The sequence below is a fragment of the Pleurodeles waltl genome, chromosome 2_2, assembly GCF_031143425.1.
Source record: "Pleurodeles waltl isolate 20211129_DDA chromosome 2_2, aPleWal1.hap1.20221129, whole genome shotgun sequence".
Lineage (NCBI taxonomy): Eukaryota > Metazoa > Chordata > Amphibia > Caudata > Salamandridae > Pleurodeles > Pleurodeles waltl.
In genome coordinates this window covers 724,378,950-724,391,666 of record NC_090439.1, presented here as the reverse complement: position 1 = coordinate 724,391,666, position 12,717 = coordinate 724,378,950, and positions in this window count along the sequence as shown.

Here is a 12,717-nt window from a genome sequence, read left to right as displayed (position 1 = left end):
ATAACCATCCTTTTATACCCCTGCAGGACCCCTACCCAATGTCACCGGACAGGAGGGTCCACACATGTCCACACCACCAACAGAAGAGGCCCACAGTGATGACAGCAGCTCTGTCCAACTGGATCTAGATGACCAGCCCGGCCCATCGGGGACCTTGGGACAGTCGGTTCCCATCACACAGTCACAGGCCCCTACAGAGCTTCCCCCCTCTGGAAACACCAGCACAGCACCCACCCAGCGGGCCCATACCTCCGTCCCCAGGACACGTCAATCAGCAGTGTGTCCACCACTACAGGGAACCCAGGATAACCCACCACCCCAACAACAACAGGGACCGGGGGGCAGTGGTAGTGGGCACTCAGTCCAGGGGACGGAGGCCCAGGAACACAGGGGAACTGGGAGGGCTGCTGTGCGACAGGGGGCGGACAGGCCAAGGGAACCCACTCTCCACGAGGCCCTCTCCTCCATCATGGGAGCCTACCACCACTCCCAGGAGACGATGGCAACCGTACTGGCCAAGTTTCAGGAGACCCAGCGCCTGAAGGAGGAACAGTATATGGGCTTCAGGGAGGAACTCAGAACCATCAGCTCCACCCTGGGCACCATCGTAGGGGTGCTGAAGGAAGTACTCATCACCAGGAGGGACACTGTGGCACTACAAGGGGCCCCTGACACTAGCATGGACGATGAACTGCTCACCACCTCCGCCGGTGCTATTGGACAGGAGACACCGCCACAGGACCACCACAGCAGCACCCCACCCCCTGCAGAGGGAGAACCACCCCGCAAACGGTCCCTGAGATCCAGGACAAAGACAGAGCACGATCCCAAGACCCCCGCCAAGAAATGAGACCACCCTGATTGTCTTCCTACTGTCCCACTTTGTCACCCTGTCCATACTTTAACTGCCCCAGCTCCACTTCCTATGCCCATATGGGCAATGCACCTGTGAGACTAATAGACTGGACTCTGCCATGGACATTCCTCCGCCATCACCCCTCAACATGTCATTACCCCCTCCAATATTGAGCACTTAATTAAACACACCTAAAGCACAAAAACGATCTGGAGTCTGTCTGTGATTTCGAAATAGTGTATTAGCAATTACAGTGACAAAATGCTTTTTAAATAGTAATGTCAATATACCTATGTCACGCAGCTCTAGTCCATTAGGAATCTAAGCAGATGTCACACAGTGGGACCCACATCTGTGAAATCATAAGGGAAAGTGACAACTCAGTGACCATACACTGGGTGAAAATGACAGAGAGTAGAGAGATAGTAGTGTTAAAGTACATGTAGTAGGCAGGTTTGTATTCTTACCTGTGTCTCACTGGAAATATTGCTGGATCACTGAGTCCCTGTTGTGCATGTCTGCTTCCTCTGCTTCCTCGTCTTCACTGTCCACAGGCTCCACAGCTGCCACAACACCGCCATCTGGACCATCCTCCTGCAGAAAAGGCACCTGTCGTCGCAAAGCCAAGTTATGAAGCATACAGCAGGCTACGATGATCTGGCACACCTTCTTTGGTGAGTAGAATAGGGATCCACCTGTCCAATGGAGGCACCTGAACCTGGCCTTCAGGAGCCCGAAGGTTGGGGTAACCAGAGTCACCTGCAAATGGTGAGGGACAACTGTCAGACACACACTAAACTGTAGGGATATCCCCAGACAACCATTCCCACTAACTTGCTTCCAGGTGCTTACCTAATAGCCACACACAGTGCCTCTGGAGTTGCCCCATCACATAAGGGATGCTGCTATTCTGCAGGATGTAGGCGTCATGCACTGAGCCAGGGAACATGGCATTCACATGGGAGATGTACTGGTCGGTCAAACATACCATCTGTACATTCATGGAATGATAACTCTTCTGGTTTCTGTACACCTGTTCACTCCTGTGGGGGGGGGGACCAAAGCCACATGGGTCCCATCAATGGCACCTATGATGTTGGGGATATGTCCCAGGGCATCGAAATCACCTTTCACTGTAGGCAAATCCTCCACCTGAGGGAAAACGATGTAGCTCTGCATGTGTTTCAGAAGGGCAGACAACACTCTGGACAATACGTTGGAAAACATAGGCTGTGACATCCCTGATGCCATGGCCACAGTTGTTTGAAATGAACCACTTGCAAGGAAATAGAGCACTGACAGCACCTGAACTTGAGGGGGGATTCCTGTGGGATGGTAGATTGCTGACATCAGGTCTGGATCCAACTGGGTACACAGTTCCTGGATTGTGGCACTGTCAAGCCTGTATGTGATAATCAAATGTCGCTCCTCCATTGTCGACAGGTCCACCAATGGTCGGTACACCGGAGGATGCTGCCATCTCCTCACATGTCGCAGCGGACGGTGCCTATGAAGGACAACAGCGAGCACAGAGTCAAACAACTCAGAGGTACGTACTCACAGTTTACACAGAACACCATTCATACACAAAAGGTGGCCTGTATGTGTGTTGAGTCTAGGCCTAGGTCTGTGTGACGCAGTTGAAAATGAAGCCATGTGGGCCCCTGAAATGGCGGCTGCCTGACCTCTAAAGTGGGACAATGGGATGTGAGGTAACTGCGCTGGCGTTGTACACCTTTGCGGTAGGCGGTCAAAGACCACGGCTCAATGCTGCATTGGTTAACATTGGACACTACGGGTCCCAGGAGCCAATGATGATGTACGCCGGCGGTGACGGTACGCACCTCCGTGGACGTGACCGCCATTTTCTATCTGTTCAATCACTCGATACCTGATCTTCGACAGGAGAGGACCTACACTGCAAGTGCTGCTGTGACCTCGGTCTGGAAGAGACAATGGCTCGAGTGTCTGGGGAAAGGGTCCCTGCCTTCACATTGGAGGAGTTGGAGAAACTCGTTGATGGGGTCCTCCCCCAGTACAAGCTACTCTACGGTCCTCCAGACAAACAGGTAAGTACACAGGGAGCATGCTGGATGAGCTATGCCTGTGTGGAGAGGGCTGGATGTAAGAAGGAAGGGGGCAGAGTGCTGCATGCATGAAAGACGGTGAATGCATGTGCCACATGGCAAGGGTAGGGATGGGGGCCAATCAGTTTGACGGTGCAGTTGGTAATAACGTCACTTTTTCCCCTTTACATTTCATGTAGGTCAGCGCCCAACAGAAGAAAGATATTTGCCAATGATGTCCGGACCCTGGGGGTCTACCACAGACGGAGCACCCACTGCCGTAAAAGATGGGAGGACATTCGCCGCTGGAGCAAGAAGACGGCTGAGGCTCAGCTGGGGATGGCCTCCCAACGTGGGAGGGGTGGCTGTCGCACCATGACTCTCCTGATGTTCATGATCCTGGCGCTGGCCTACCCGGAGTTGGATGGGCACTTGAGGGCATCACAGCAGACACAAGGGGGTGAGTACACTCTCATTCAGCTGACTTTGCGCGCATTATGAGGTGTCTGGGTGGGGGAGGCGGGCTGTGGGTTTCTCTAGGCCAGGGCGAGTTCCGTAGGCAAGGCCACTCCTTAAGGCAGGCCATGTGGCACCCCACCCCACCTCTGTAGAGTACCAAGTACAGCTATTCATGCCACTGTGTCATCTATGTGTGCAGATGTCGTCCATAGCCTTGTAGGCCATTTCCCAGGAATTGAACAGTGGAACCCAAGAGCGCGGCATAGTGCAGGGGGCTTCTGTGTCTGTTGTGTCCGCCAATGGTAGCGGTAATGCATGTACTCAACATGTCTTTCTTCTGTCTTCCCCCCCTTTTTTTGGTCTCCCTGTTCTTGTGTGCGTTAGCATCATCAGGCGGAGGAGCAGTGGCACCGGAGCACGAGGGAGCTGCATCCCACATGGTCCTGGAGGGCGACACTACGGAGTCAGAATTCACCAGTGGGACGGAGGGCGAGGGGAGCTCCACGGCGGGGACAGGAGCTCATACCAGCGACACGGACTCGTCCTCTGATGGGAGCTCCCTTGTGGTGGCGGCAACATCTGTGCCCCCCACATCTACAGGTACAGCCGCCACCCCCCCTACCAGCACCGCCCTCCCAGCAGCCCCTCAGCCTTTGCCCCGTGCCCGCTCACCCAGGAGGGTGGACATCACCTTCGCCCCAGGCCCCTCAGGCCCTGCCCCAGTCACCCCTGCTGCCCTCCGTGAGGAGGCCATTGACCTCCTTAGGTCCCTCACTGTTGGGCAGTCTACCATTTTGAATGCCATCCAGAGTGTAGAAAGGCAATTGCAACAAACAAATGCATTCATGGAGGGCATTCATTCTGGTCAGGCAGACCTTCAGCGAGCTTTTCAGTACTGATGGCAGCCATTGTCCCCGTCTCTAGCCTCCCCCTCCAACTTCCTCCACCCCGACCCAATCCCCTGTACCTCAGCCTATCCCAAGCACACCTACAGACAAACATGCACACATGTCAACACACAAGGGTAGCTCTAGCAAACATAAGCACCACACATCCCACAGGTACTCACGCAAGCATCACACACATGCAGACACACCAACATCCACTGCCTCCACTGTGTCCCCCTCCTCCTCGTCTCCCTCCCAGTCTCGTCTACACTCACACTTGCATGCACTACCTATACAGACACTACGTCCCTCTCCAGCACACCCACCACCACACCCCGCTCACATGCAGTCATCACCCCCACTACCATTCACACGTCCCCTGTGTCCTCTCCCAGTGTGTCTGTGACACCCCCTCCCAAGATACACAAACGCAGGCACACACCCACCCAGCAGCCATCCACCTCACGACAGCCTCCAGCGCATGCACCTTCACCCAAAGTCACTAAACGTACACCTCCTACGGCCACCACCTCTTCCTCCACTCCCAAACCCCCTCCAGCTACCCATCCCAGTGTGTCCAAAAAACTTTTCCTGCCCACACCTCCCCCACCCCGTCCATCTCATAGGTCCCGAAGTAGCACCTCAGCCACAACATCTCCGGGAGCAGTGGTGCCTGTAGTCACCGGAATCTGGAGTGCACCGGCCACCAGGGCAGCCAGTGTGGCACGGAGCCACAGCACAGACAGTCCCCCACCTGTGAAGCATCAGAAGTTGTCCAGTGCCCGGCGGGAGAGGAGGAAGACTCCAGCCACCAAAGTCGCTCCCAGGGGTCCCGTTGGGAGTGTGGAGTCAGCTGTGACACCTTCCAAGGTGGGAAAAGGCCACAAGAAACCCGGCAAGTCTGGGAAGAGCAGCACGACGGGGAAGACCGCCATCATCCCGCTGCCCAGGAGGCCTTCGCCAGCCCCAGCCCAGCTGCCCAGAAGGCCACCACCAGCCCAGCTGTCCAGGAGGCTACCGCCAGCCCCAGCCCAGCTGCCCAGGAGGCCACCGCCAGCCCCAGCCCAGCTACCCAGGAGGCCACCGCCAGCCCCAGTCCAGCTGCCCAGGAGGCCACCGCCAGCCCCAGCCCAGCTGCCCAGGAGGCCAGCACCAGCCCAGCTGTGCCATGAAGGACCGCCAGCAGCTGAGACCCTGCAATGTAGACCGCCATCTGAAGCACCGCTGAACAGGGCACCGCCATCTGAAGCACCGCTGAACAGGGCACCGCCATCTGAAGCACCGCTGAACAGGGCACCGCCATCTGAAGCACCGCTAGCCCATGAGCGGCAGGGGCACTGACGCAACTGGGTCCGTCACGGGGTGAATGATGCAATCTGAGCACCATGCCCCCTCCAGAACCAGTGGAGACTGTCATCCGCAACCTTTGTCCTTGGCAGGATGAAGCACTCTGGGCACCAGTCCCCCTCCAGAACCAGTAGAGAGATCCATCCACTACCTCTGTCCTTAACAGGATGAAGCACTCTGGGCACCAGTCCCCCTCCAGAACCAGTGGAGACTGTTATCCACTTGTGAGACTGTGGCTTTGCACTCCCCAGAACTGAACAGTGGGCAGACCACCCACTGTATAGACTTGTGAGACTGTGGCTTTGCACTCCCCAGGATTGAACAGTGGGCAACCCACCCACTGTAGAGACTTGAGAGACTGTGGCTTAGCACTCCCCAGGATTGAACAGTGGGCAGACCTCCCACTGTATAGACTTGTGAGACTGTGGCTTTGCACTCCCCAGGATGGAACAGTGGGGAACCCACCCACTGTAGAGACTTGAGAGACTGTGGCTTTGCACTCCCCAGGATTGAACAGTGGGCAGACCACCCACTGTATAGACTTGTAAGACTGTGGCTTTGCACTCCCCAGGATGGAACAGTGGGCAACCCACCCACTGTAGAGACTTGAGAGACTGTGGCTTTGCACACCCCAGGATGGAACAGTGGGCAACCCACCCACTGTAGAGACTTGAGAGACTGTGTGCTTTGCACTCCCCAGGACTGAACAGTGGGCATGTGGCCCCCTTGTGGATTTGGCGTCGTGCACTCAAGCGGCTGAGGTGCCCCCCCTTTCCCTCCCTCTGAGGTGCCTGTTTTGTTGCTCTCTGATGCCCCTGCAGTGTTCTCTCCGTCATGGTCGGGGATCTTGTGTGGGCCTCGCCGATACCGTGTGGTCCCAGTGTTCCACTGACTTTCTTTGTGCAGTACCTGGACTACTATGCCTGGTATTTATTTTGTACATTGTGTATATATATATTTCGGCCTACTTGTTTTTAATATATTCCGATGGTTACACTCATTTTCTTTGGTCTTTGCATTCTTCAGTGGGGTTTGGGGGGTGTAACTATATTGTATCATGATGTATTAGTGTGTGTGTTGTAGTGGGTGAGGGTGGGGGTGTTGCGTGTTGCGTGTCCCTGTTTTTTCCCTCCCCCTCCCCTGTGTCGTAGGTGCAATACTCATCGTGGTCTTCGCCGCCGGCATTCATGCTCCTGGTAGAGCGGGGAGAATTTGGAGTTCCGGTTCCATGGTGTCCTCGTTCCTCATGGAGTGTGTAGAGGTGAGCGTTTTCCCTTCGTAATTCCAGTTTCCGACGTGTTTTTATCCGCTGTGAATCCGCCCCGGAAAAGGTGGCGGATTGGCCTGTCATAATAGTGTGGGCGGTACATTGTCTCCCGCCTGTCTGTTGGCAGTGACCGCCGCGCTGTTTGTTTGTACCGCCGTGGCCGTCGGAGTGTTAAAGTGGCTGTCTTTGTTGGCGGTTTCCGACAACGGTCGTAACTGCAAATTTTTTACCGCCAGCCTGTTGGCGGTTTTACCGCCGCTTTAACACCGTCCGCCAGAGTTGTAATGACCACCCTAGTCTTTCAAGCAAATAACTTGCCACAGCCTTTGCCATACTCAAAATGTGCCAGTGTACTGGCTTCCCATCTACTCTTCACAATTGATTCTAGCAAGACCTTGAGTGAATTTTGGGCCTCCTGGATTTGATACTGTAGGTCTGATTGCATTATTGTGTCCTGAGAGGATAGTCTTTGGGCTTGCAGAGTATGAAGTTTATCCTCAAGAGTCTCTACAGTATTGTTGTTCTGGTTCTCTTGGCTCTAAAAGCAGCATAGCAAATCATTTTTCCACAGATAAAGGCCTTATATGTTTACCAAACCGTGGCTATTGGAGCAGAACCTCGGTTGATCTAAAAAAAATCCTTGGAGTCCCTTTTCAACTTTAAAACAATATCTTCTTCCCTCAGAAGAGAACGATCCAGTGTCCATCTAGTGCAGGTACGAGAGTCAGACAGACTTATAGTCAACTGAACAGCAGATTGGTCTGAGAGATGGCTTGGCTGGTGGGAGACTGCCATTAGGTTATTTTGAAGTTTAATGTCTGCCAGGAAAAAGTCAATTCTGGAAGCATGCCCGAGTTTCTTAATCTTGAAAGCGAACTCCTTGGTTTGTCCCATTCTGCTTCGCCAAGGATCAATCAGGCCAAAATTTTCCATCATATTATGTAAGCAATCTCTCATGCTAGGTGTACTAAAAGCCGGTCGGGTGTAGACCTATCTAGGGAAGGATTAAGCAAAACATTAAAGTCACCGCCAGCAATTATCATGCTCTGAGCTCTTCCGATCAGTTGCTCATAAAGATCCCTAAGGCCATCCACGTTGGGACCATAATAGGATATTAAAGTGTGTTGGAGCCCTCCTAACTTAATGTTTGCTAAGACCCATCTCCCCCTAGGATCAGCACTGATGTCTGTCAGCTGACTTCGAACGCTATTCTTTATTATAATTGCAACCCCTTTCACACTGCAAGATTGATTAGTGCAAGCAAAGTGAGTGATCCATCTTTGTGACTTAAAAATACTTATCCACTCCTCATATCTTAAATGGGTCTCCTGCAGGAGAATGACCTCGCTATCAGACAATTTTAGGAAGACAAGAATTCTCCTTCTTCTACTGCTCACTCTAGGGCCATTTACATTCCAGGTCAAAATTTTAAGTTTAAATATATCACCAGAGTGCATCATCATGTCCTTACCAAGTTAAGAATAAGAAACTCTTGTCTGACCTCAACAGTTATACAACCGTTGAAGGACTCAATTTTTTTTTTATTGTGACCTAATTCACATCATTAAGATAAATAACGCAATGCCCTTCCCCAAACCCTCCCTGGGGAACCCTCCTTGAAACCTTATTGGGTGGCTCATACTACCATTAGGCCCAATCCCTCCGCAATCCGTTAGCTCTCCCCTTTTATCTGATCAATCAAAACCTTAGCTTCTTGGGGATCAAGAAAATTATACATTTTGTTTTTCCACATTACCCTCAAGGCGGCAGGAAGCCTCAATTGTGGACTGTCACCCAAAGACTTAAACTCCTGCAAAGCCTTCCCCAGCTCCCATTGTCGATCTAACATCACCCTAGACATATCAGATCTTATTAGAAATGATCAACCCTCATGCCGAAAACTCTGGACTTTGACAGCTTCTGCAAGAATTAGTTCCTTTACTCGGTATGAGGCAAAATTAACCAAGACCTTTCTAGGTTTCTTCTTGTTAGGGTTCCTCTGGAAAGAATCTTGATGGACTCTTTGAATTTCCGAGGCCAGATCATAGGAGGTCACCGTTGGGATATGGTCTTTGATCAAGGCTATTATGAAGTCTTTAATATTGTCCCCTTCCATACCTTCTGGAATGTTCAGAAATCTGAGATTATTCCTCCTACAGTGATTTTCCAGGGACTCCAGTTTCTCTCTCAAGGCTGGCTCACCTCCTGGATCCTGATGCAGGAGGGTCAGAGCCGGGAGCGAGCCTGTGCTGGCTCTGCCTCTGCTACCCTGGAAGTGTAGCCTGGCCGCCACCCCTCTATGCTTGTGGAGGGACCAGGCACCCCGAATCCAGCGTGGGCACAGCTGTGGACCTGCCTGGTCAGAGGGAACCCCAATATGAGGCCCATCTGCTGTAATACCAGGTGAGTGGAAAAAACAAAAGAGAAAAGAAAAACGCAACCGGGACACGTCCCCACAGCGGGAGAGCCGGCGGCATGTAAGGCGGAGGGCGGGGACTGCGGACGGCGCACTAGCGGTCCGCCATGTTCCCCGTCTTCGTGTAGCAATCGCCTGTCCTCCATTGTTGACAAGTCCACAGGCGGTCTGCACACGGTGGGATGTCTCCATCTCCTATTCATCCGCAGCAGTTGTAATCTAAGGGGCAAAACTGGGAGCAGCTGGTCAGAATTCCACATTTCCAAACACTACACTACATTGCATGTTGTGACTGTAATAGTATGTCGTTAGATAGGCCCAAATGGTGCCTATGTGTACTGTGATGCACTTAGGTGCCATGGCCTGTCCCTCCCTGTAATGGCGTCTGTCTGTCCTGTTTGGAGGGACAGGTTGAAATGAGGTAATTCCGCTGATGTTGTGTGCTGTTGTGGGAGTCGGTCGAGTACCGCCGTGCAACACCTCATTGGTTGTCTATGGGCCCTATGGGTTACAGTGGCCAATGGTGATGTACGCCAGCGGTGACGGTACACACCGCTGCAGACGTGACGGTACACACCGCTGCAGACGTGACTGCCATTTTCTATCTGTTCACTCACTTGCTACCTGACCTTCAACAGGAGAAGACCTACACTGCAAGTGCTGCTGTGACCTGTGTCTGGAACCGATAATGGCTTGTGTCACTGGGGAAAGGGCCCCTGCCTTCAAGGCTGTGGAGTTGGAGAGACTGGTGGATGGGGTCCTACCCCAGTAGCTCTATGGGCTTTTATTTATTATGAGTCTTTTACCTCCCTTTGGGTCTTCATTGACACTTTTTTGTCTTTTTTGGGATTTGACGATTGAGCACTTTGGTTTGAACTCAATTATTTATAAAACTTATTGTATTTTATATTATTTTGTATTCTTTATTTTTATTTTTTATGATCTCTAGCCCTGAAGAAGTCGCAAGGGATTTAATCATTGTCCCAAGACGAAACACGTGTTGGCTGGAAACATAAGTTCCTGTGGATATCAGACTATGGAATGTCAATCAAATATTGAATACATTTTGGACTTATTCTTTGATTCTATTGATTTTTTAGAGGATCGGTTAGATGATTTATGGACTGTTATTTTTAAAAGAAAAGAATTAACTTACGTTTTTTGTGAATTTGTCATTTAAATCCTTGCTTACAGGTGGGGACCCTCATGGTGTAATTTTGTTTAATGTAGAGGTTGTTGTACCTCTGAGGGTTGGGTGTTTTCCCTTGTAAGGTTCCCCATTATTTACATAGGGTAGATTGATACCTTGAGCGCCATATATTATCAAATTACACCCATTGTTATTTGTCCAGCTGGGGATGGCCTCACACCGAGGAAGGGATGTCCATCGATTACTGATACCCCTGATGGCCCGCATACTGGCGGTGGCCTATCAGGAGCTGGATGGGCGCTTGAGGGCATCATAACAGCCAGAAGGGGGTGAGTACAGTTTCCAAATTTACTACTTGCGCGTGGTGGGGTGGTATCTGGGTGGGGGATGTGGGCCTGTGGGTGCCCCTAGGCCAGGCCGGACAATGCAGGGTAGGTTCCATGTTAGGCAGGGGCTGATGAACACCACCTCCAACAAAGCTAGTTGGCATCCACTACTGGACAAGGGTCTGTGGGTCTCAGGTATGCTGCTGTTGGCGTTAGGTATTCCTGTCCATGGGCTGGTGACTAGCATTGTGACTGGTAGTGCATTGCCTACTGCTTAGGGCTGTTCCCTGTTTGTGTGTGTGTCAAGTTCACCGACGGTGGTGTTGTTGCTGCCATAGACCAAGTGTATCCTCTGTCTCTTCACCTCCCTTTTTGTTTTGTCACCCTGTCCTTATGTGCATTAGCATCATCTGATGGAAGAGCAGAGGCACCGGCGACGGAGGGAGTTGCATCCCAGGAGGCCCATGAGGCTGAATCAACCGACGGGGAGGGCACCAGTGGGACGGAGGGTGAGGGGAGCACCATGGCGGAGACAGGAGGGGACAGTTGGACAGTAATACCTCCTCCGATGGAAACACCCTGCTGGTGGCGGACACCTCTGTGCAAACAACAACTACAGGTACAGCCGCCACTCGCCGTACCAGCACCGCCCTGCCAGCAGCCCCTCAGCGAGTTTCCCTTGCCCGCTCACCTAGGAGGCTGGACATCTTCTTCACCCCAGGCACCTCAGGCCCTGCCCCAGTTATCCCTGCTGCCCTGAGTGAGGAGGCTATTGACCTCCTGCAATCCATCTCTGTTGGGCAGTCAACCATAGTGAATGCCATCCAGGGGCTGGCAGGCCATTTGCAACAAACAAATGCATTCCGGGAGGGCATTCACTTTGGCATGGCGGCCCAACAGAGATCAATATAGGCTCTGGCCTCCTCCCTGATGGCAGCCATTGTCCCTGTCTCTAGCCTATCCCCTCCAACTTCCTCTGCCCAGTCCCATTCCCCTCAACCCCAACCTATCCCAAGCACACATTCAGACCAGCATGCACCCAAGACAACACACAGGAGTGGCTCAGGCAAACACAAGCACCACACATCATCCCACAGGCACTCACACAAACACCATTCAGATATAGACATAACAACACCCACTGCCTCCTCTGTGTCCCCCTCCTCCTCGTTGTCCACCAGCCTCCCAGTAGCGTCTCCACTCACACCTGCATGCACTACATCCTCATCCACTACCCCCATCACCATCACAGCTATCACTGCACACCCCTCACTGGCAGTCACCACCCCCACATCCTGCACATGTCCCCTGTGTCCTCTCCCACTGTGTCTGTGTGCCCCCTCCTAAGGTACACAAATGCAAGCACTCAGACACCCAACACCTCTCCACCTCACAACAGCATCCAGCCCATGCACCTGCACCCAAACAAAGCAAACAGACACCTCCTACAACCACTCCCTCTTCCTCCACTCCCAAACCTTCACCCTCTTCCCGCCCCAGTGTCCCTAAGAAGCTTTTCCTCTCAGCTGTTGACCTCTTCCCTACCCCTCACCCCCCCTGTACTTTACGTCGGCCAGGGTGGTCAGAACCCAGGCTAGCACCTCAGCCGACTAGTCCACAGCCACAGTAGTGTTGGCAGCTACTGCAGGTGGGAGAGGCTTCAGGGAACCAACCATCAGCACTGACAGTGTGCCTGCACCAGCTGCCAAGGGGAAGGACAAGGAGGCACCACAAGCTGCCAAGCGGAAGGACAAGGAGGCACCACAAGCTGCCAAAGGGAAGGGCAAGAAGGCACCACTAGCTGCCAAGGGCAAGGGCAAGGAGGCACCACCAGCTGCCAAGGTCAAGGGCAAGGAGGCACCAGCAGCTGTCAAGGGCAAGGAAGCACCACCAGCTGCCAAGGGCAAGGAGGCACCACCAGCTGCCAAGGGGAAGGGCAAAGG